The 26315-nt window shown below is 39.2% G+C and overlaps 1 long non-coding RNA gene across 3 annotated transcripts in view; it reads left to right on the top strand.

The window, feature by feature from the left end:
• The window catches only part of LOC137177218 (uncharacterized), a 281510-nt gene that overhangs the window by 25219 nt on the left and 229976 nt on the right, over positions 1–26315 (top strand). For 2 of the 3 annotated variants that reach the window (XR_010926014.1, XR_010926016.1), the window contains exon 2: positions 67–197. The exons of the other annotated variant lie outside the window; for it this stretch is intronic. This is a non-coding gene — a long non-coding RNA (uncharacterized lncRNA). The remainder of the gene's footprint in view (positions 1–66; positions 198–26315) is intronic. 3 annotated transcript variants of the gene reach the window in all.

Below are 26315 nucleotides of genomic sequence, written 5' to 3'. Positions count from 1 at the left end.
CATAGAGAATTCTAATATTCAGAAGTCATTTGACAGTGAATTGATTTTTCTTTTGTTGTTAAACAGCAGAAGAGGTGCAGGGACCGAACGGAGAACAGTAACAAAGGAACTCACGAGCAAGGAGGATAAAGTCCAAGGTCGGCGACAAGAGCAGAGGTTAGAAGAGACCTTTCTACTGACGAGGAGACACTGCAGAGGTGACGGAGATTATGAAGATTCTAGCAAGCTGTAGGGGAATTAAAGGGAAATTCCAGTTTTATGTGTCATGTTTTGGCCATCATCCTACATAAAACATTTACTGATCAAGTTAATTGCTGTGATCTGGGAACACAGTGACTAGAAAATCATTCAGATGAGGTCAGTCAGTCAGACGAACAACCCCCTCAGTTAGAAAGTCTTATTTTGAAACCGACTTCTCTCGAAAAGGGCTCGAATATTCTCTCCTGCCTGCAGTAAACAGTGATGTTAGTTATTAAAAGTTTTGTATCCAATTGCAGGCTGTCAGGAGACATTACACACCCATAAACTAAAAGTGGGATCGTGTCGACAGCGGCCTTTTCTGGAGTTTCAGTCGGCACCGTCAGACTCACGGGTAGCCACAGCAGCCTGGAAGGTCATCGCCTCATAACGAGCGAGTGTCGATTTTTAGCAAAAACTTAAATGAAGCTAAAATGAATGAATCATTTTATCGGATAGATGGTTAATCCATCAGTCCATTTTATACTGCTTAGGTCGCGTTCATTTAATTAATGATATCATTAGGAAATATTGTTTTATACTGCTGGGAAGTAGAGTGAGAGAGAGAAAAAGTGCTATAATGATGAATAATTGTAGGCCGTATTATCCCTACTGGTTTTCCTTCATTCTTTCATATTCTTGGCAGTGTGACCGTGAAAGAGGTATTAAATTGTACTGGTATTAAAAAAGGTCTTAAAAAGTCTTATTTATATCTTGGGTGAACCCTGCACAAACCCTGTCCTGGTTCAGCGTTGAGCGACCGTGCTTTCTGGTGATTGTGTGTGAACAGTTTTGCTGTGAAACCAGGGACTGTTAACCAACATTTTGGCAATTTTAGTTTTAATTTAAAAATGGCAAAGATAACTTGCCATGTCTGACTACTCCTGTTTTTTTGCCCCATTGGACATGTTTGTTGGCCATACTTACCATATTTTTTTACCAAACAATTCCAAAAAACAAGTTTTCATAAGATCTAAACTAAAGCAAAATGCATGGAATGTATTTGCTAAGCTATATTTAAATAACTCCACATCTGGGGAGCATTTGGGACCGATGTTGCCTCTGAGCTGTGCATCTGTCAAAGACATTTCGGTGATATATTTCTAATAATTCCGCCTATATACAAACCACTTGACAGTCATCAGCCGTCGCGCCATCATTTGTTCCGGGACGTTTAGTCGATATTATCAGGTTCAGGAGGATTCGGCGGCAACGATTTTAAATGCCAAGAGTTTGTTCTTAACTTAGGCTTTAATGAAGTGATATTGAGGGGTAGAGAGAGAGAAAAGAGGAAGGTGGAGACGGAAAGGGTGGGTGGGTGTGTGTGTGTGTGTGTTTGGGCTCTAGAAAGCAAGAGAGCATTTGTGTGGAATAAAGCTGTTTTAGATACAGCGTGTCACACTGTTAGCAGAACCAGAGTGGATACATAGGGGAAAGCTGTGCCGGCTGACAGCTAGCCTGAGGTCTAGCATAAATAAGGGATGGTTAAGCCGAGCAATACACAGCTCGCCTCATGTGAAATAACCTAGAGGGGTTTAACAAGGCTGTGGAATGTGAGTTTCTGTATGTCTGTGTATGTGTGTATGTGTGTCTGTGTGTGTGTGTGTGTGTGTCAAGGCAAGTGGGCTTTGGATACACAAGGCATAAACAAATGAAGAAAGAGCACTAACGCTTAGATGTCGGGTCCCTCCCTCCAGGAGATTGTTTGCCCCTCATGCATACTGTACACAAAAAAACACACACACAAATAAAGCTGCACACACACACACAGGAATAACGTCTTCCCATCTCACCATAAGAGAAGACAAGCAAACTCCTCTGCTTATTTTGTTTTACCTCATTCATCAACCACGAATACACACACACACACACCCCCCTTCTCATATTTGTCCCCCGTCCTTCGCACCGGGGTCGGCCATTATCTTGGCGTGCCCTTGTTTGAGTGTGAAACATTTTCATCTGCTATGACTCATTGCTTGGAGAGAGTGTACCAGCTGCCCAATGCCCAAGTGTGTGATCATGACATAAAGCGTACGGAGGCAAGCGGTGGCTGGCCGGGAAGCCTCAGCGACGCGCTAATTAAGCTTCTAACAGAGAAAAGGCGACATGCTTGAACTGCAGATGGTGTACAAAAGGAAACTGACGCAACATAGGCTCCTCTTTCTGTCAATAATCAATGCGCTCTGCAGTCTTCGCACGTCGGTCGGTCATCAAGTGACTACGAGGTGAACGACGCTCTGGTCTTCCTCTGCCATTAACATGCCATTAGTCACCCAGGTGTGAGACTCCCTACCGCTCTGGTGGAGTTGCTCAGCTGGGCGACCGTAGGTTTCCGTGCAACCTCCAGGTGCGAATATGCTTAACTACAACAAATGTACACAATCTCAACCCTTCCCCTCCTGAATAATGAAGATCACAATGATCTGTTTATGCTCGTCTGGGAAGCTATTATCTGATTAAGTTCAAATGCCAACTCATGCTGCGCTGTAGTGCTCCGTCGTTTCCTGCTGGAAACACTAAACAAGTGTCTGCTTGTTTCACTCATTGATTAAATCATTTTCACTCAAATGTTATTTGAATTTCATATTTCCTGCCTCCTTTTTTGGGGTTTCCCTGACTCTTGACCAAATTATAACTAATGAATCTGCACATAGGCCATTTGTTTGTCAGAAATTTTGTACACACACATCCCTCCAACTCCCCCAGAGACCCATGAATAAGGAGAACATTATATACTACTAATAATAGGAATAGTAGTAAGTAACATATCTTCAAGGACTGAACTTTGAGTTGATTTTTTTCTGCTTTTGTTTTGTTATGGAACTAAAACCTTTCCTAAACTCTTTTATACTCACCCCTTTTTGTCCACCTGCAATAAAAGATATTGACCATTTTTTCAAGGAAGAAACACTTTTCAAGGAACTCTCAGGGCATATCCATCTCATAGGTAATAGGTAACCTAGCAACTAAGTGTAACACAACTGAATACTATGTGAATTTACTTAAAAAAAAACAAACATTCAGCCATATTTTAGTACCTTTTTGCTCTTTCTTCAAGAGGTCAGGTTCTTTCTGTTGAGCAGTTGTGATGCATGGTAAGAGTTACCAGACATTTGTTGGAGATGGAAATTATGTTAATTAACAAAGTCTGTAGGTAGCCAGCAACAGCTAGTGCTCTGTTTATGTATCTACACTGGATGGGTTCAGGCACAGTGCTAAGTGTAGGTTGACAGCAACAGAAACAAACAGAATTGAAGGGTAAAAATAAGCATCGTTATGTATGTATAGTGTGAAACATACACTACTGCCCTTGTACACAGCTGTAATGATTGAAATAAATGCATACCATTGGGGAAAAAAAAGAATTTTTATTAATGAGCTAAATGTCTGCCTCATCCTAAATATGCATTTGGTTGCTGGAATAAAATAAACAAGAACAAAAACAACAAAAAAGCTTATTTTGACTGATGTAAGAAATTCATTTGATAAGCTCTATTTGAAAATCTACATCGTTTCAACATTTGTTCACACTTGGATCATGTTTTTATCTCAAATCAAACATTGCCCACCCTCCATAAGAACTCCTGTCCGATCTGTACCTCAGTAAATATCAGGTGTAAGTGTAGATAAGAATAACAAAATCTCTTTTCTTTACGCTTTGAGGTTTTTGCTGTGAAGCGTGTGTCTCTGTGGAAACAAGCAATCACCTTTCACACACACTGCACTGTTGATGCCCGAAATTTCAAATGTAAAGAACTTTATTGTGGCTGCCAAACATATGCTGGAGTGCCTCATCACTCTTCTTTCACCTTGTCCCTTTGAAAACATATTTTCATTCCGCTAAAAACAACTGCAACTTGTGTGATTGGCTGCTTTATAATACTTGTAAGGATATAAAATTTTTTGAATATGCACCCATATATAGAAAAACAACAGGTAACCTTACACTTCCTTTCCTTTTCCATTACTGGAGTCCATCTTAAGGTGTGAAAGTTACAAGCTTCTGAGCTGATACCTTATGACACTGTCCAACCTCGGCATTTGACACGAACCCTTCTTGGGCTTAACACATCTTAAATGCCTGTCAAATCCTGTGTGACAAAGCAGCAGGTATTCATAGGCAATTCACTTGGAGCAAAAGGGCAACAAATCAGCCTCCATTTGCACGGCACATTTTAAAAGGTCCGGCGAGGTAACCAGGCGGGGAAAAGAAAAATGTCTACGGTTGCAAATGGCACGCTGCAACTCCCTCCACATGTGTATAGGATACGTATATATTTCATGCTGGCATTTTAAACACTTTGTCTTCTTTTATGCATGTTTGAAGCAGAGCCTAAACACGGCCACGCTGTAATATGGATCCAGTTCTTGGATATTTCGACCAGCAGATTTGAGTCACGCTTGAGTTCATTGCCCCTTATCAAAAGTCTGGACCACAAAAGCAATACAAAGAGTAGCTAAATACAAAAACAAACAGGCATTTACCACCAATAAACATGAAAATTAGAGTCGCAGTGTATTATACAGGACATTATGCTGAGATAAGGAAATAATCTCGACTGATTACTCAGTATTTTTCTTGCTAAATTGAGTGTATACCATCATTTGCACCTTAAATGGAAACCAAATACTGCCTTAAGTCTGCAGTCCAGTCGGTTTAGTTATTCACAGGAACATTTAAATGACATTAAATGATCCACTAAAAGCTTTTCATTTCACTTGGTTGGCCTCAAAAAGAAAAAAAAATCTTCTCTGTCAGTGACTCATAAGCTAAAGTGTGTCTTACCTATCTGTCTGTTGAAGGCTCCTCAGCACTAATGATTTATGGGTGACACGTCCAGGACTAATTGGATCTTTGAAATACCTATCCCCTTTGTCTGAAGGGCTTTCATGGCTAGGCACTGCCACGCTACCTTGATGTGGCCCTCCCGCTCCTCGCCCTGCGCTTTCACTCCGCTAACGCCTGACACGGCCGCCATTTCCACAAACAAACAAAGAAACGCAACCCCACTTGCACTTACATTAGCCTATAGAGATGCTCTTGCACACATACTGCCATGCACACACACAAACACACATATCTCTCCTTGGAGAGTTGTTGCCAGGCAACAGGAAGCAGCCCCCCCCCCCCTCCTTCTTACCTTCCTTCCTTCCTTTCTTCCTTCCTTTTGCACCCCATTCCTTTTTTTTTTTTCTAAAGCTGCTGTCAAAGGTGAAATGAAGAGAAAGTCCACAAAGGCATCAAGGAAAAGCACTATCTCCCTGTGGTGCATGTACTGTATGTCCATGTGAGCTTGTGAAAATATGTATTGAATCTATTGTTGTGGTTTTGATGCTTATATTGTCAGGATCTGAGCTGCCATGGTGCCTACAAATGTGTCTTTTGATGTTGCAAAAGAGGATACACTTTACGTTTTTGTTACTTTCTGGTCCACAGCCAGCGTGCAGTCACATAACTGAGTATCTAAGTCATAGCCTCGCAACATCAGTCCCAAAATTTCACATCTGTCATTGTATTCTGGCACAGCTCAATGGCCACTTCACTCAAATACATCAGCATGAACCTTTCTGACATATTAATGGATGAACGCACCACTCACCGGCCTGTCGTTGGTCTCCACTGCTTTGATTTTAAATCTGGGAAAATAAAGCAGCAGTTTTGGGGGGATAAAAGTCAAATTTTCCTGAAACTATTCACCAAAAATTAGTTTCTGAATACATTTAAGGGGAGAAATAAATGTCATGTTACTCATGAGATTGTGGGACAAACCAAGTTGAGCTTGGTTGAGTCTGGCTTTCTTTGGGTTACTTGGCGTCACCAACTGTAACATTGGTTATCCTTGATAACTGTTGTCTGGAAACGACAGAGGTAGAGTACTTAATTACAAACCAATCACATGTAACATCAACAGATCATAAAAGAGAACAGTGAAATTAGATTATGTGTTGGCAGAAAGTATATTTAGCAGGGTAAAATAAATAATCACAAAACTAGATAGAAAAATGCTAACATGCATGTATTAAAAGTTATGATAAAGCAGTGGATAAGTGTTAAAATGCAGTCAGCTTTTTCAAAATGTTCAATAGAGAACTACAGTGAGATTTGTTTAAATAGATCTGTAAATATGTTGCTCCCAGTTCGTTATTTGTCACATTTTATGGTTATGTCCTCGCAAGAATCCTGTAGAAGTGATGACTCAGTGTTTCCAGTGAGCAGACTGGTCTGTAAGCAGGCAGATCCTCCGAACTGAAGAGGTTTGCTGTGCAGCATGGTAATCTACTCTGATTAACATTGAGCCAGCTTTGCAGCTTTGTGGTTCAATAACTTCTCAGTCCTTGTCCTCCTCCTCCTTGGCTCAAAGGCCCTGGAAATCTATTTTCTCTATGAGCTCCTTACTCTGGCGTTCATGCAGGACGTCGTTGCTCAAACTTGAAACAGTTTTGGTTGTTTCACGACAGGTTTTGTGCTGTAGTCGTAGCGGCTAGGGCTCAGTTCGAAAAACCAAATAAAAGTTTATTGAAAGTTGGTGGGTTGTAGGCAGACTACTGTCAGCCTAATTTGATTAAATCACAACCATGCGGTCCTGAAGAAGCAGATAAGCTGAGTTGAGCTGCGTTTTGAGTGTTTTTACCTCTTAATTATTAATAAAAAATAAAACTTTAATTGCTCCTTGTTTAGTCATGAATATTAATTGTTATACATTAATACTGAAACCTACATTAGTTAATTTTTCAGCCACTTGGGGGCAGCAGAAATGAGCTGTAAACTCAATGCAAAAGTTAATTGGGGAACTTGTTAGCATACAGTTTGCCATTTACACATCCAAGAGATATTGAGCAACATTAGCATTCATTTGAAGTTGTTTGTCTTACCACCTGGTGGATAAAGTCAAATATTTTACTCATGTTTTAGCTTTTTACAAACAACCTCTTTCTATTTTCACATATCATATGATCCATTGTCATTATAAAAATGTTGGTGAGTGCTGCTTTAAGTTTTGAAAAAAAAAACAAGTTTTTAGGGGCTTTAAATCTTAAAATGAAAAACGTAGTCTGGCTTAACTGGGGTATCCAATTATAAGAATCCCACACAATAGATCCTCTTCTACAGTCACACTCTATAACTTAAGCTCATAAGAAAGGTGTATTTTTACACAAAATTCCCACCTTGTGCAGCAGCTGGGTAATGAGCAGCTTCATTTAGCTAAGAGGTAGCAAGCAGATTAAATGTTATTTTCTGCATATTTGTCCTGTAACCCATATTTATCAAGCAATATTAAAATGTGCTTTACTGAGGAAGCTGCCTTCTTAGTCACCTTCAAATTTCCATCCCTAAATGAATATTATAATTAAAAAATAAAAACAGGAGATTGTTCTCCCATTTTCAGTCGTAAAGCAACCCTCCCGCGTCCTTGACTCCTCGCCAAGACTAATGACAAGCCTTGTTGTCTCTCCATTTGTTTTCCTCACGTCCTCTGACGCGTCGAGACACAGTTGGAGAGAGATTACAGTTGTATTGTGTGCCGCCTGTCACTGTACAAATGCCTGTCATTAATTTCACAGGCAGAAGGCAATTTCGGAGAAGTGGATAAGTTCTGATGATGATGCGAGCTCTGTTGTGCTGTCAAGCTGCGAGAGAAACAACAGGTCAAAGACATTTCTTCTCCTCTTTCTAACTTTTGTATCTGCTTGTTTGGATTTAAAAAAAAAAAAAAAGGCAATCTTTGACCTAGAAGTTTTTTTATTCCTTTGTGTGTTGACAGACTTGAAAAGTGTTTTTGAGTGTAAAAAGGGAGTGAAATGATTTAAGTGGCAGATCTGAGAAAGAGAGAGATGACTGATTGACACAGAGTGGAAGATAATATGAATTGCCGTAAGATCATTGCAACATCGCCATTGCCCTTTTATGTACTCGTATAAATCACCTCATAAGCCTGGTGTTAAGGAGCTGTCAGCTGAAATCCGATGATGTCACTTGTAGATTTTTTCCCTCCCATTCAGAGTGCTGCTCACAATCATCCCCAGCCGTGGCTGTCTCTTCCTCCTCCTAACTCGGTGTGCGTGATTGCACTAGGGCCATGATAAATGTGAAATGGGAGTTACAGATGGAACCAAGAGGAACGTGTTGTTTTTTTTGTTTTTTTTTTGACCATCTGCGTCACATGGCTGTTGTTTTTACACCAGCAAGCCCCCCCCCCCCAAAAAAAAACAGTCTCTAAATTCACTGAGTCCTGCCTCCTCTTGCTGCCGCCGGTTGATGAGATTTGTGCCTACTCAGCCCAGCAGAAAATCTAGTAAGGTTTCACATATGCTTATAAGAAATTTATATGAAATATTCAACAGTCTTTTCTCCCCTTTTTAACCCTTAAAACAGAGCCATCTAGACACATTTGCAACTGATTCTCATGTACATTCTGTAAATGGCACTGCAGGTTTGGTGTCCATTACTATACACTTCTTGGAAGCTGAAAAACTTCACTGTTCCCTCATCTATATACATGACATTTACTGTAGGAGTTAGTTTAATGTTACAGTTCTGTCAGCTCTCCTCAGTCTTTTCCGTTGGAGCATGACTTTTTATGAACCCACATAAGTATGTGAAATGAGAAGTAGTGAAGTATGCTAAAAGGAACTATTACTTTGGCTTGTATTATGTCCCTTTTCCACATGTCAATCCCTTCCATGGTTTTTAGGTTTGGGCTAAGTGTAAGACTTTTGAATATAAGGTCTTTTTATAAGCTCTCAAATATAAGACTCATTTTCCCTCTGGGAATAAGTTTGTGGGAGTGTCACAGTCTCTTATATGATGGATAGATGTTTATAGTACATGTATATATGATGAAGTGGAGTGAGGAATGGTTTTGTAAGATACTTTAAAAATGTTTTATTATGGGTTTATAGCCTTAACAATGCTGGTCCAGTGAGTTTCTCCCTATCCATCAACAGTCTGTGGTAGCCGTTCACCATATAACTTTGATAGATGGGATGTTCTATCATCAGAAGTTGGTCATTTCAACCATATATCTAGGGATCCGTTTTGATTTTTCAGCTTCAGTGCTAACTAGCTTTCCAGCACTCTCAATTGCAAACACAAATTGACTCAGAAAAGTGGGAAACTGAGGCATGTTCTGTGCAGTCAGCCATTCTTGACATGGTGAAAGTAAATATACTCAAAAATGAGCATCAAACCAATTTGTAATCCTATTTGCATGTTTGTTTTCCTCCTTAAAACAAACATGTCATGAGACATGTATCCTTTTTAAGTCAAATCATACTTTCTATTTTTTTCACAGTCTTTCCAGGTGCCCCTTGTAACTGCAGCAACCCTGTGTTAGAGTTAGTCAGCTCAGAAAGTGTCCAGTAAGACCAGTTCAACCTACTCAGGATTTAAATATACATATGTACAGCACCAGTCAAAAGTTTGGAAATTCTCTCAGGAATGAGAAAGTGTGTTCAAACCTTTGACTGGTGCTGTATATTCCTAATAAACTCTCAACTTCTTTACCAAAGAAATGAACCAGACTGTCAGACTGTCGTCTGTCAAAGGGCCAATAAATACTGTTACTTCATCTACCAGACTATTATTGGTGGATATCAAGGAGAACACTGTGAGAGTCAGAATTTACTTGGCAGTGGTTGGTGTTTTGCCCTGTTTTTTTAAAAAAAATCTTTCAGTGTACTAACTCCGGGCGTGATGCCCATTTCTCTGTGCAGCACATCGATTATAAATAATCCATTACACCTCTGCAGCTTTTACAGAAACAGCTAAGAAACTTGTCTCACAAATTTCGCAACACGCTGAAGAGCGCCTCCGTATGTCTGATCGTCTGCCCTACTTTGCCGTGCATTTTAATTGGGTGTAAGTGCAGAGAACAACTGCGACTATAACAGTCAAAGTTGAAGTGCTTCAGCGGCCTGTCTCTGGAGCGGCAAGGCGCCTTTTCCTCCAGTGCTCTGCAAATCTACAGGCCTGACAAATCCTTATTAGGGGCTTCTACTGTACATCACTACAGTATGTGTGTGAGTGTGTGTGTGTGTGTTTATGATTTTGCACTACCGGCCAGGGAAGCCTATTTGACCAATTAAATCAGGATGTATTTGCTGTGTGTGTGTGTGTGTGTTTGGGTGTGTGTGCATGTGTCTGCTGTGTGGATGTGAAAATATTTAGAATCCTCTTGACACCCAATTAGAGAGCAACCCGACATGACCTCCAACTTCAAGACACACCAAAAAGCTCACTTGAAACAACAACTTGGAACTGCTTGACAAAATGGCCCCACTAATGAGCGCCTGTAAACACAACTTTATTCTTGCTGATTGGTATTTAAAAAAAAAAAAATACAGTGTCTATATGACTTTAATGACCATGCAGGGACTAGGCATTGGACATTTTGACTATATATGCCCCTGGACAAACAATGGTATTGAACAATGCACTGCAGGTTGTTCTGAAGACTTAATCATTTTTTAAAAGCTGTTTAAACAGCTTTTCATCTGGATTTGTTTTTTTTTTTCCTGCAAGAGGACACTGTTCACTGGAGTTTATAATAATCAAGATCTTCTTGCAAGGAACATAGCTCAGAAATGCTTCTGGTGATAGAAAGTGAAGAGAAAATGTAAATGAGGTGCTGATTTTGCCCTTTCAATAAATTGCCTTTGGATTTTTAGTTTGTGGGAGTCAATCAGTCTCCCAAATAGTAAAATGTAATAATCAATAATGAGCTGTATGTTAGCTGGTTACAGGTGTGATGCTGAAGTTCCACCAACAAGAGGACATATTGTACAGTAATTACACATCTAATGAAGCCACTTTTGCCTTGTAAAGTCATAAAAAGTAATTCCAAAAATAATTTGTTCTCATGCTTCAAAGATTCATTTATAGAAATAGTTGAAAGTTCCATTTTCACCTCCTGCACCAACAATAAAACATAGCGATAGTTAATGTCTGTCACTTAAATTCCAAAACATTACAATGTCCCACTGGATCAGAGGTGAAACTGACTGCTTGATCCCACCGGGCGCGGCTGCGTTGCTTTCCGGCTGCAAGCTAATCGTGACCACTCTAGTCAGTGCTTGTGAGCAAAGTGCTCCACTTCTGACACGCTCCCGGTGGGGTATGACACCGTGCGGAGGACAGAACAGCTGTGCCCAGTGGAATCAAGGCATGAGTATGCTCAGATCAATTTGGATCCATTCAGATGGAAGTAAAATGCGACTGAGTATAATTTGGATGTGGTATGACTCGGTTCCCGGGTTGGGAATTCCTTAGAACCGTGGGGAACCCATGAAGACCTCGACATTGCGCCCATTCTCCCACAGTGCATTGTGGTCCAATCGTTTCCCAAAATGTCATGAATAGATGTTGAAACCTTTTTTCTTTGGCGTATTTAAGGATTAAATTCATCCCAGATCATCATTTGCAACTGTTCATACAGACCAAGGCAGCCGGCAGAAACCTTCAGCCCAATCTGACTGAATTTATTATTTGGCAGCTGCTTCAAATAGACACCCCCGTATCTTATTAAATGTAACAAATCAAAAAGTCTCCCATGTCACGTTCAGTGGAGCAGCTTATTCTCAGAAGACACTCGGCAAGAAAGTAAAAAAGGTTGACGGTTTTGTTTCTTTCTTCGATAAATCAAAAGCGGTTGGCATTCGCCTTCAGCTGTCACGTCAGCGCTGAACGCTGAGCAATGAAAAGCTCTGTCAGTCTTCATAAGTTGTCTTAATTTTCCTTGTTTCCTCAATTCAACCTTCAATCATTTGTCAAGTGACACATCAATCGGGAGTAGTGGCCACTATGATTACACTTAAAGTTGCTATTTTAGGTGACGTGTAATTTGTTACCCACACGTTCTTTCAAACTCTTCTATATTGTCGCTAACAGAGAAAAATGTGTGCCACCACCTTCGGAAAGTGAAAAGTTTCCTTTTTTTTATTGTAGTAGGAGTCTGCAGCCTCCTGAAGTGATGAAACTAGAAGTGAGTCAAACTCCCCAGAACCACGACACCAAGTTTATTGATCAAGACAAGGAGTCAGCTCCCCAGCCAACCGCTCCGGTCCGGTCTGGACGCTCATTTCTCCCGCATTGATCGCGCTCATGAAAACGAACAAAACTAGTGATCAAAGCGGAGCCGGGAGTTCCCATGGCCACGGTCTTCAGATCACAGAAGAGCAGCAGCAGCAGCAGCAGCGTCTGCGGGAAGGAGGGAGGAATGTGGTCTGGGGGAGGGGGGGTTGGAGGATGAAACGGAATATGAATCAGTCAAATGGAGATCAACTCTGCTGATCCTTGCTTTTTGATCTTCATTTGGGTAAAATATATGACTCCACACAGGCAGCAGGAGGGTACTATACGTCTATACACGCTCCACAGCATGTATACAAACATATATGCAGCCACACAGGCACACTTAAGAGCATTCAGATCATTTCTTTTGCATATCTATTTCCTCTGCTACAAGCTCTACACTAGTCACCTCAAATCAAATCACAGTCTCGGTTTCGGCACTTAAAATGCAGATTCTTTGGATGTTTGCGAGGAGATTTATATGCACAATATGCAACTTTTCACCTTGAGGCAGTGTATTGTTAAGCATATCCTCTTCTCAGTTGTAGGTATCTGCATATATAAAGTCATCACAGAAGCTGACAGTGGACGCATTTGCAATTAAAATAGCAACACTGGTGCTTTTGCTTTGTTTTAGAGCAATCCTACTCCACATTCAGCTCTACTGGTATTGTATTTCCTACACCTTGTAAGTGAGTGTATTCAGTTTAAATTTATTGTTATTTTAATGGGGGAAAATCGTTTTACAGCTGATAATAATAGTATGCATATTGACTTGTTATATAATTTTATGGGGCTGAAATTCAAGGGACAAATAGGCCACTCCGCTGTAATTAATCAAGCTTTTATTAAATAAGCTTTAATGTGATGTATGTAAGCACTATAACAGTCCTCTGCATAAACACACACACACAAGACAAAGCTGCATACCTACACGTAATGTAAGCACCTGCGCACACTTGCATTCACCACAAATAAGCACACACACACACACATATATATACTGTACACCCACATCCACACGGTGCCTAATTATTAGAGTGCTTAAAGTTGCTGACGGACCACTTTTTCACTCAACCTTTTCAACTCCCATCCACCCAATCCATCAAATCTCCCCGAGCGTCACACCATCACAAAAGCAGCTATTGTAGCCCGGGCTCCAAGTCGATAAAAACAGATGATTACAAAAGGGATTATAATTAGTTGAAAGTGATTTCCAACTGTATTTGTCGGCTTTGTTAGAACCAGCTGATCCCAGATCACAGACCAGCGTGTCTTTGATGGCCACATTCATAGAGATGTTAAGAATTAACTGCTTTTTAAAAGCTTTGAGTTCCCTCAAAGAAAAGATCAAACCAAATAAATAAATAAAGATTAGCATAGCAGTAATAATAATTCATAACTTTTGCAGAGTAAGGACTATAGTGAAAATTGAATTTTGAAAGGGTTGCTGTTTACATTTACATGTAAATTAAGATACATGGTGAGTTTACAGCAATATTGCTTTTTCCTCAGGCAACACATTGCAAATCCATTTTTGACCGAACTGGAGTTTTTTTTTTTTTCCAGCTCACTTTGAAACTAAATCTGCAAGAAGTCTTCTGGTAGGCTAAGTGGCGTATCAAAAGAAAGCATGGAGGGGAAATAATATTATATGCTAATAGAAGAGAGCTCGTGGGAGCAAAGGCTTAAGTCTGGCAGATAGAGAACTAATTTTACTTGTATTAATCAAACCCCAAACTCATCATCATATGATCTCAAAGGCAAAACTCTATCAGTATTCATGCATTAACACATGTAATAAGCGCTGGCCCCTGCAGGACTTTTGTTAGTGGAAATATTACTAAATCAAGCATGCTTTCTGTAATACCTAACACAAGAAGCAAAGGTTGGCTTATTGACACCACTTAAAATAATAGATGTGTTTATTTGCGTTCCTGCAACGGACACCCAGGGTTAATAAATGTCTGCATTCATCTGGCAATAATGGCCACAACAGGCTGCAATCATTAATATGGATTGGGGTGCATGTCATGTATGAGGGCGTCGGCAATAAAGCTTCCTTCAGATGGAGCTGATGCATTAACACATGCAGGGTGACAGAGGTTTGTTGTTTGCTGAGATTCCAAATGGGTTTGATCTCGTTATGGAAGTGAAATGTGAACAAGGTTTTGCATAAAAGCATGTTTTTTTTGGGGGGGGAGGGGTAGAAAACAATGTGTGTAACCCAAAAAAAAAAATACTTTCAGATTTTTAACTGTGCATATAGAGATAGGAATTTCAATGATTTTAAATCCACATTTGCTTTTAACAGCAGACTCTGCATCATTTAAAAAACTATGGTAGAATCTGACATTGAGAACATTGCCAGAACACTTTAGTGAATTTCTGCCATAAAGCATGCTGATTTGTTATTGCTCCTCTCTATGTTATTGCTCCCTCAGAGGTGTCAAAATATATTGCGTGCATGAAATTTCTGTACACAGACTAATAAAAAAAAAAAAAAAAAAAAAAAGTTGGATGGCAGTTTTCAATGTTAATGTTTTCAGTGGTTGCTGATGGATAATGTGTGGAAAAAGTCGAAATAGATAAGATAGACTGCCAGATATTACAAACATATGACAAGCTATCATCATGTTCTTCACTGTGGAATTATTTTTGAATTGGTGTGAAATGAGAAGCCAGTGAGAGAGGCTTATGGCAGAAAAAAAAAGAAAGAAAAGTTGAGTTTACTTTGAAAGATGATATGGATAAGATAAATGGAAGGTTGGACATGAAATTGTCTTTACAGTTATGGGATCAAATGGTGCCCTGGAGCAGGTAGAGGTTAAGTATACTCAATAGTTATGGCCACAAGGGTAATTCACCCAAGCTTGATGATTCAGTGGGAACCTCATTAACAAGGTTATCCTGCAGCCTCTTAAATTAGGAGCCATGCCATTTTCAGTAGGCACTAGGAGGGTGACCTCAGACCTCCTGATCTGCAGTCAAACGTTCCGCCTCTGAGCTACATCCCCAAATGCATCAGGCTGGAGACATTAAACCTCCGAGCCAATTTTGAAAATGCATTGCAGCACGCACACATAGCACATTATACTGTGTGTGTGTGTGTGTGGTGCAATGCGTTTTCAAAATGATCTACTCACTAACTTGATTGTGATTAGACATGGGATTCACAGTACTCATAAATTAGAGGAGTTACCAATAACATCAAAATATGAGTTTGTTATCATTGATATAATGTGAAATAACTCATCACATCCACCTTATCTCATTGTAAGTCTCTCCAGTATTCCTCAACATACATAGAAACACTGCATAACTTAAATGTTTGGTACTACCAGTAGTACAGTATGAATTATGTATATATCAATCTTAACTTTTAAGAAGAAAAAGGCAATCACAGCTGTAAAGACTTGGTATAATCAATATTAAAACCCGCACAATTTCACTGTGAAAACAGTTCATTTAAATGAAATTGCTGTGATGAATGAATGCACTCATAGCGGTGAAATAAATAGGTGCAATTTTGGTTTACACGCAACTTTGTGCTTTTGATGAACAGCATGTTGTCTTGACCCTGCTGACCTTTAAAGGAACAGAGCGCTGGAGTGTCCAAAATGGTGCAAACACACTTATTAGCTTTGTCCATAATGGGGAAAAAGGTCGATGTGAGACATTTTTTCCCCTCTTCAGTAACATGTAATTGAATTAAATTATCCTGGCGAAATCTTAAAAACACACTGTAAATGGACTTGAAGATATTATATTACAAAATATCTTATATTCAGGCCAGTATGGTAGAGTTTGGTGCTAATTTTTTAGATGTTAGCTTGCTAACTACAGTATACTTCACCAACTAGACCTGTGAGAAGTCACTATGCCACCAGACTTTTAAGTTTTTATGTACATAGTCTTGTGCCTTTGACTTTTTATCAAAGAATCAGCTGCTTATCTTTTGTACTGTTGATTTAACCAGAATAGTTGCAACTTCTACATTTCAGTAGTTGTTGGAAAGTTCTCTCACTCAGACAGCTGCCTCTGTGTCTCTCTGCAGCTCTCTGTCCACTATCATGTTGTGTTGCAGCTGACAGTGTCACATCGCTTACTGTAGACCATAATATTCTCCTCTGATATCTCTGTGACTGTCACATGACCGCCTCCCCTCAGGGAGCGCTTTGCTTTAGAAAGCTGTTTTTTTTAGCATCTAACTTCACGTCAAAGCGTTCCCTCACTATTTCTGTCACAGTGCAGAGCCGCTCTGATCACATCTTAGCCGGATTCATAATTTCTAATTGTTTTCCGAGTCTCCTACTGTTACTGCGTCAAGTCCTGAAAGCAGGACTTGAAGCTGCACAGTGTTTTTTCCTCTTTGGTAACATTTTTGTGAATGAAACTCGCCCACAGAGCGGAACATGAAGCCTTAGTTTGCAATTTTAGGGGTGTGGATTAAGCTAAAGAGCACGTCTCATGAACAGGTGACATCCATCAGGCTGAAACGAGCGATTTATGAGAGACTTTATTGAATCCCACTTAGGATTTTCTTATTTTCTTCTTAGTGCTTTGTGCAAGATCAAATATAAGGGAAAAGTAAGAAAATATTCATGTATGAGGCCCATTGTCTACAGAAAATAAGCAGTAAGTTGATCAGTGTGGTTAAGATTCCAATCCCAGATAACTCTAACATGTCAGAGAATCATGTTTGACTCAATATGATCATTGTATCGTGTGTACCAAGCATTGAATATCATGGCTGTATAAATCTACTAAAGCATTGATGCCATAAAACACCTAAAATCCGCACAATTACACCTCTGAACCAGTGACATGAAAGAGACATAAGAAAGCCTTGCAATGTGATTATTTGGTAAATGCTTGTGTTTGCGTGCAGGTCAGGGAGCACAGGGAGAAAGGAGCATGCTGGCAGAACGCTGACAGATTGGATGAGCCCTCCGAGCGTGCCCTCCCGCAGGGCGTGTGGCATGTGTGTGTGTGTGTATGTGTGTGTGCGTGCATGTGTCAACCGGGCTTCACAAAACGTTAGCATCAGTACTTTGCTCTTCACAGAGGAGGGGATCTGTCCAGTTTTGTCCCCGGACACCTTCGCAGGGGGTCCGGAAGTCGCACTCCAAATATAACCTACTGACAAGAGCTATTAACGGAACTGCTCTGTTTAAAGTTTGCATACAGATCTGGCACTTTATTCTTTTTTTTTTTTTTTTTCCGCCCTGTCGTCACTCTGGATTCTAAAGCTGCTTGCAAACATTTACTTTATACGCTCGTGTTCTTTTCTGCTGTCTGTCAGCATGTTTAGTTGCTGCACCAGCTCAAATATCATTTGCAAATAATTAGCGGTGTTTGTTTTAATCTGTGCAGATCATCAGCTGAGTGCAGTTTACGACAGGGCAATACTAAATTAACTGTCACAGCAACTATACATATATATACAGATATATATCAGCTCAGCTGGTAGGATGAGCTGCTCCCAATGTATGTGTATGAGAAGAAAAAGGTCACTTTATACAAAAGTTAGTTACAATATTGCATTTTTATTTCATTTTATTACTTCTATGTTGTGGTTAGAAATCCCTGATATCTCCAGCTCAGCTCAATTACAACTAGGATGTTGATGTGAAAGTTTTTTTTCACTCTCTGCCGCTCGTAATTACAGTCTGAACATTATGATGACTCATTTTATTGTCACTTTGGGATAATTTTGTGTATTTAAAAAGCAAAAAAAAAACCCCAAAAATACACCAGCACTTGTGTATATACACATAAAAAACTGCATTTCGCATAATTGTAAGAGAGCTTCATGCAGCAGAACAAGCCGTGCAACATGTCGTCATAGATACAGGAACACATGAGTCTTTATATCTGAGCCGCACCAAGTACAAGTACATGAGAAGCAGTCAACCAATTTACTAATTATTTAGAATTATAGCCACCAATTTTTTCACTAGACAATATGAAGGGAGACACGCACATATATCCACACATGTACAATTTCTTGTAACGCGGTCCATTAGTGATCTCACAGGAACATTTTTTGTCATTGCTCACCCCTCCTTCACTCAGAGGCAAATCCATGTTGACATCAGGGTTAATGCATTTCTTTTGTATGTCCATATTAATGTTTAGTTTTACTTTGATGTCTAGAATGCAGTTAGCTTAAAATCAGTGACATGACATTACCATTAAAAAAAAAAAAAAAGTTCATTAGAAGGTCACAGTACTTTGGAACAAAAACTATCCTCATACATACAAAATATGTTTATGTCCACACATCTTTTGCTTTATTTATAAGCAGAAGCTACAGTACATACAAGCTAATATTTATAATATGATACATATTTTGTTGTTTTCAAGTAGGGCAGCTGCATGAGGGATGAAAGACAAGCCCTCTAGATAATATACCATGTTCATTCACACACAGTACACCGGCCACAACAAGCTGTCACAGCTATGTTCCTCAGCTTCCTTTGTTGTAATTATTTCATGTTTCCGCAGGCAGCGAAACTCTCCACATTAGTAACATAATGTTTTAAAACAGAGCCTGTTTTGTCCTTTTTTTTTTTTTGGTTTGTGTGAGTGATCACTTATTAAAGTTGGCGGTAACATTATGACACCACACGCATGCATGCTGTATGTAATGAATATCTGTCAACACACACGTGCTCTCAGGCAGGGTCTCTTTCATTCCTTCCATCCAGGATATATGGAGAGATCTTCTCCCTTTTATAAAACTTGCAAAGGTTGCAGAGAAAAAGGAAAAAAAAACGTAGACTGAGACCTAAGGACGTGACTGACATTTGCAGCAAAAATTGAGTGTATAAACTTATTGGAGATCTATTCATATGGTATTAACAATTTTTAAAAGATGTTTTTAATGGTTAAAATTCTGCTCTGAATTCAGCTATTCTCGCTCTAATCTTTGGAAATGTACTTACTTCTCTTGCCTTTAAGTTATATAAAGCTGCACTTCCTGTATATAAACATATTCTATATGAAAAACCTTGAGAACTTACGAAAACTACTGCACATCATTTATGTTTCTCTGCTTGATGACTGTCTTGTGTTGCTGTACGTCAGCCCCTTTGGTTATTTTTTTCCGCCACTCCACCTACACACCTCTGGATTAGCTTTTCAACCGTGCTGACCCTGCCCGGATCTCAGGCAGGAATTCAACAGCACGGCGGGGAGCTTGTATGTGTGTTTATTTGTCTCCGAACCTGTCTGAGATCAATATGCTATGATATCGTTTTCAGGTAGCGTTTTCCTGTGTTCTGTGTGGGTCTTCGAGCGTGTACACGTGCGGTTTGTGCGACTCGTATGTGCAAGAGAAAGAGAAAAAAAAAAACGACTCGGTTGCTGTAATGATTAATGGGGGAAACTTACAGTGCTGATTCCAATCGGATAATAGTAGCTAGGCAAAAAAAAAAAAAAAAAAAGCAATCTTACTTGTTGCTCTTTTCTGCACAATTGATCCAAAAGAGAGAGAAAAAAAGGTGGAAATGTGGAAAGCTCTCAATTTTCAAGCCTGTGTTTTGATTCTATTATAGCACACACACGCACACAGACTCACATTTTCCAGCTCTTACTCTCATAAAAGATCCACGTGAGCTCATGGGTGCTAAAGAGAATAAACCCACCTTGCACTGACACTAACTTGCAGCAGCTACTTTTTTATATTCCAGGCTGATTGATCTGGGCATTCAGCATCTGGCATTTCCACTTTTTTTTTTTTTTCTCCCCCCTTTCTAATTAGCCTCCGACGCTCACATAATTAGTTACCACAGATGGACCGAGGATGTCTGGCTGACGCTATCTCACTCACACAGCCTTTCGGCGCATTTACAACTTTGCATCGTGACCCCGTTTGAAGGTGTTTAAAATCTGGACAGCCTTTATGCTATTGGATCATGTCATAGCACGGTGAACAACAGCTGCATTAGTAAAACTTACAGCCATTGTAAAAGTCCACCTTCATGCATTTATCCTGCTAAATTAAAGGGGGTAACTTTTTTTGTATGCGGAACATAATAGTATCAGATGTGTGTCGCTCAGTCACACCTATTATCTTCTTGGTTTTGAATGTGGTTTATTCATCTTCACACCATTTGATTACTAGAAACCACCCAAGATAGAGTTGCATCACCAGCCCAAACAAAATGAAAATATCTCTTTTTCCTACAGATGTGCTCAGACTTAATGCGAAGCTAATTTTCACCTCACCCTCAGGACGTGACAGCGAAGACGTTAGCCGGCTTACAACGCGCACCACTTGCGGATGTGTGCGTGCTGCAGCACAGACTTTGACTGCTTTACAGTGAAAAACTTAGCAGGTAGTGACTTTCTTTGATATTTTCCTCCAAACTTTCCTGTTTCGTGTCCCTGTGCGTTTTCATGAAACGCAGTCATACAGTTCGGGCAGACTTTTGCTGAAGATGTGTGCACCTACGTCGACTTCTTCCCCAGTCTCAGCGCACTTTGAACATTTCCAAAAACAACATATCTAGTGCAAATAGACAAAACTGTAGGAGGAATCCATCAAGTAAACATGAAAAAAAGGGGAGAAATGAACAGATCTGGGGCCACATGTATAACAACAACTGTTAGTATGATTTTATCTGACCCTATGTATTTTACTGATTTTGGATGTTGGACGTGTGACAGAAACATTCCCTAGTCTGCATGACACCTTGGGTAATATGGCATAACCCTTCTGGGGGGTCTTTTAGATACAAACAATGGATCCATGGTTAAGTTTGGAACGGTTCCAGATGTGGGCATGTTGTGACACATAATATGTTGTGAGATAGCTGTCAATCACTTGATGGATGGCTCCCAACGGAGGTAGTGCCCCTGGAAAACATGTTATTCATATGATAAGATACAGATGTGTAACCCTATATAAGCTGTGCACCGACAGTGGTACATTGCCCAGACCATCTTTGTATATGGAATGGACCCGATGGCCATCGTCTAATAAACGTCTACAAAACAAGAACTTCGCCAGCTCTTCCTTTGAACGATATCATCACACATCCTTCCTTTCAAACAACAAAATGAGGGTTGAAAGTTGCATTCCCCATGGAAAAGTTGGGATTTAAGAAAGCAAACTTCATCCTTCTTAAACATTTAACAGTGACAGCTGACAGTGGCCAGTCACCCTACTTGCTACTTACTTGCCACAGCTTTTATAGTCTACTCACATCACTTTCAGGCAAGGAATGTTAAAAGGAATGTTAAAAGGGGACATTTCATAGTCTTTGTTGCTAAGGTTGTTGCTAAGTCGTGTTGTCCACTCACATATTTCAGATCAGAATCGGGCTCTAACATGTACAGATGTATTTGAAAAGTTTCAGTTTTTAGTAAAGAATGAGAAAAAGAAGTGAAATCCTACTACTACTGTTTGATTATGTAGCCTTCAGAGCTGTTTCCGGAGGCTAACCAATCAGAACAGAGAGGGCTCATCAGCTAAAACGGCCTGTTTCAGACAGAGGCTGAACTGAGGGGCTGCATAAAGGCTCAGTATAAGATAAATAAGGAGTTTTTTGAACTGTAAATCATGCAAAAATATTCCAGTAGAGCCCCAGAATATAAACATAGACCTGGAAATGTGTGTAATATGCCCCCTTTAAGTTTATGTTTACACCATTTGGTCATCGCTCTAAATTCAAATAGTTTATTTAGGGTTTTTTTTTTACTTTAAAGTCTTTACTGAGAATCTTGTGAATGAATGCATGTGATTGGTTATCATATCTAAATGAATGATGGTGTGTTCAGTATTTGCAGTCATATCACAGTGAGGTGTTGACGCTAATGATGTTCTCATCCAAGTCTTACTTAATTATTCACATAGACAGAGCAGAGTGTTTGACAGTCTCCTACAAAAAAAAAAAAAAGAGCAATTTTCCCAACAATTAGTTCAGCCATCGCAACAGATCATACTTGATATGCATGTCATACTGGATTGAGTACATGCAGGATTAGCCAGCGGTGAGACAAATATTTGTTAGAGATGTACATTGGCATGCTATGAAAACTGGCAAATAACCAATTACCAACAAAACTGACACAACGCTCGATGATCAGTATAATATAATCAGACAAAAGTCAGATTAGAGACAGATCAGGGTCAATACACTTTTAACTCAGTCAGTGCTGAATATAAATTGAAAGTACAATTCAAATACTGTAACAATAGTGGCGCCTTTTTTATTCTCAGTAATTTTGGGATTACATGTTCTGTAAAAGCCTTTTTGGTGCTAAATGAAATTCTTCAAGTAATTGAATTGGAAGTGAAAATGACAAAAGTCTTACAATATGCAGCTAGAAATTTTTTCTCATCCCATAATCTACTCTAGTGGTTTACAAATGTGTTAGCATCAAGACAGGTGTTAAACGGTACCTTCGACTGAGCCTGCTGGTGAATCCTTTAAATTTATAAATCATAAGCTCCTTAAAATCGAAGCCAATGACATCACTGCAAACTTTTTTTTACTTTGTCTGATACTATTTCTGACAGTGAGTAAAATCTCAACATTTTAACTCACAGTGCGCATCACCAAACCTGTTTTTAATGAGGACTTGGTTGACTCAGTAGTAGCCAGACAATTAGAGCTGTGGCAGCTGAGAACCAAGCCTCTAATTGGCTGTCTTGAGAACTGTAGTGTTTTCTTGTGGCATCGAAGATCACACAAACCCTAAAAATATGGATCAAAACACTACCCTCTTTTTTTTTTTTTTTTTTTTTACATAGTTTTCAGAAGGCAAAGATGTTTTTTTTTATACTGTAGCTGCAACAAGTGACTGAGCAGACGCAAAAAGCAATTATCTGATGCAACAGATGACGTTTGCAATTGCGTGACCATTTTGACATGACAACCCCTATGCAAATGTTTGTCTTTGCCTGTTTTTTCAACCCCTGAAAACTGATCTACACACAAGTGGTGGGTGATGAAATGTGTGGCCTCTATATATCTGCTCAGGGCTATTATAATTTTACTGTTATCTAGAGCAACAGACACATTATCAAGACACTGCAATATTAATTAACTTATCACGATGCATCACTGTCACCGAGCCCAAAATGCTGAGGCCACTGGGAAAGGCTTGCGTTGTGTTTTCCTCCTCAATTCCGCTGACTTAAAAAAAAAAACAAACTTAAATGAGTCAAATTGGGATTAGCACAGTGATTAAGCTTTAAAGTAAAGGTCAGCACTGGAGGCTGCAGAAATGTCTTCCGCTCATATAAATCCACAAGTAAAGTCATCTATCCTGATGGAAACAAAATAAAAAACAAAAGTTTGGAACAGTTTAAAGATCATCGTGAGTAATTATTCTAAGAATTCTCTGGCAGCCAAGGCTTCATTGGTAACAATAAAGGGCAAGGCTTCCTATTAAAGATTAATTTTAACGCATATATAAAGATAAATATTACTGTAATGATATGTTGGAGTTCACACACACCCTTCATTTTGAGAAAAGAAAAATGACAATGATAAAGCAGGCAGCAATCTATTATTCAGCAAGTCTAAATCATCATCAGTGGATCAGTAGGTTACATGTTGTCGCAAACAAGATTAATTGCAGAAGGGTGGGAATATTTGGCAGTTCTGATTTATATTAATAATAATATTTTAGAATGTCACTTTTTTTTTTTTTTTTTTTCAAAGAAATGCTCACTGGGGTTGAGGTCTGCTGACTGCAGAGGGAAATCCTTGCAAGTCAGCTCTTCCTGAAGACTTCAAATAGGCCTGGCACGGCTTTGATGCATGTTCAGGCTTACGGCATGCAACTGTTGAAGAGTGATACTTCTGTTTGGTCAGGGTGGAGTTGATCCTGTACTATACAGAATGAGAGATAAATACCTCCTTATTAAAAAAAAAACACTCCAGTGACCTCTTATTACCCCTACAATTGCCTTGATTCATCTATAAACAACTATATTTCCAGTCATCAAGACAGAATAAGGTTTTATTTGACACATTCTAAAAGTTTAAATGTGTTTTGTCACCAAAATATATGGCTTTGAAACTGTCGTGGGTCACTATGGCCTTTTCAGCTAGGAGTAAAATGATCCTCTACTTTCAGCCTATTTATACACTTGCAATCATTTTCTGTAAAATGTTAGTGCCGCTCTTGCGTACAAAGATTAATTGGAGAGTTCTACTAATTAATTTTTGTGCATATCATATTGTTGTCCAGTCATTTTGGGTGCAGCGAACCCTTAGAGTTCCACCAAGCAACAAGCATTATCTTTTGTCCTGGATTGCAACTGTTAATCCAGGTTGTAAATTGTTTTTTAGAGTAAAACCAATTCAGGTTAAGACCGCTCTACAGCCTCCTTTACATCTTAAAGAAACTGATTCATGCAATCACTCACAGAACATGAGGTGCATAAAACAACACATAGAGGATAAGTGTGGCGATATTCTATGAACCTCTTTAGTAGTAGAGTATTAAAGTAGTAAATTATTGTGTGTGTAGCTTATTCCTTTGTGCTATAGACTTTTTATTCTTGTCCAAAAACTAATAACATCATATAAAATGAGCCACACTGTTGCACTGGATGACATGTTCCTACATCAGGGTGAACACCTACTGTGTATTGTCACTGTAGTTTATTTTGAGTCAATCCCACATATGCTGCCCCGCTGCTGTAAATACTAGGTTTCCTAAGCATAATTGTTGTCGCACATAGATAAAATTAGTACGTTTACCGCTTCATAAGCCTGGTGGTGATGACGGACTAGTTACCTCATGTACTAATGATCTGTTTTAATTAAAAGTGAGACGGTTGTTGCTGGTAGCACGACAAAGATTGATGACTAAAAATAACATACTGTATCAGGTTCAATGATATAACTGTAAAAGTACTGTAAAGTTATATAAGTATTATTCAAGTGTACAAACATTAGCAAATCAGAAAGGAAAGAAAGTTTATATTCTATCCTAGATTTTCTGTCCAACTTTTTGATGCTGAAGTCGTCCACTGTGACTTCAACACATAAAAAAACACCCATTCGATCATGTAACTGTTGAGTGATATTAAACGTGACATTGAACCTAGTACCCACATATCACATGCTGTACCAGACTTGTTCAAATCATTCACAACTCTGCAAGTTCCGGGGACTTGCACATTTCAAACACCCGTGGGCTGTTTCTCAACCGTGCGTGAGCGGAGCCGTGTCAAGTGCGCTCACAGCCACAGCTGGGCGAAGAGACAAGTTCTTCCAGTTTCCAAGAGCCCCCAAAAGAAACACTGACAGGACTGAAGTTTTTGAATGTGACTTCTGAGAATTGTTGTTAGGCATGTTTCTCCAGTCCCAGCATGGGGGAATGAACTGTATCCAAAAAAGAAAACAGGAAGTCTTGTGTCATCTGTGCTTATGACACCTTGAAGGCAGTGACAGATAATAACATGGTCCGTTTTTAAAAGTTGGCTCAGTTGCCTAGTTACACTGATGATACTTCTCTGGACAGGAAGTCACTATAGTTCACTGTATCCTCCTCAACACTGCAACAAGAGCAATTTCTATAAAATTACTTTGAGATCATAATTTTTTCCCTGATTTTATATGCTCCTGCATGAAACAAGTTTTTGTGGGTGGTTTCTATTTAGAATGTCATTCATCAAAAAATATTTTGCATTTGAAATATTATGACCAAATTATTTTTTTATGAGAAAACATCAGATAGAAACCCTAATATTTCACATAACCTATCAAAACATTTACAGCAAGATAAACTGCAAACATATTTTGTTGATATACTGAACACTTTGTCATAATTTAAAAACTGAATATATCTACATTTTTTAAATTATTGAGGACAGGTTAAGTTCATGTACCTATAACTACTGGGGAAATATTATGATCATGGCAATTAAAGTATATTTGAGGTATGTTTTACATAGGTTTCAAGGGTAACTGCACCCAGGCAAATAACCTCGCAAGTGCTATCAACTAATGGTGACCACATGTGTTTTCTAACCTTC

The sequence above is a fragment of the Thunnus thynnus genome, chromosome 24 (genome assembly GCF_963924715.1).
Source record: "Thunnus thynnus chromosome 24, fThuThy2.1, whole genome shotgun sequence".
NCBI lineage: Eukaryota > Metazoa > Chordata > Actinopteri > Scombriformes > Scombridae > Thunnus > Thunnus thynnus.
The sequence above is the reverse complement of the archived record's forward strand: the minus strand, read 5'-3'. Positions and strand labels throughout refer to the sequence as shown.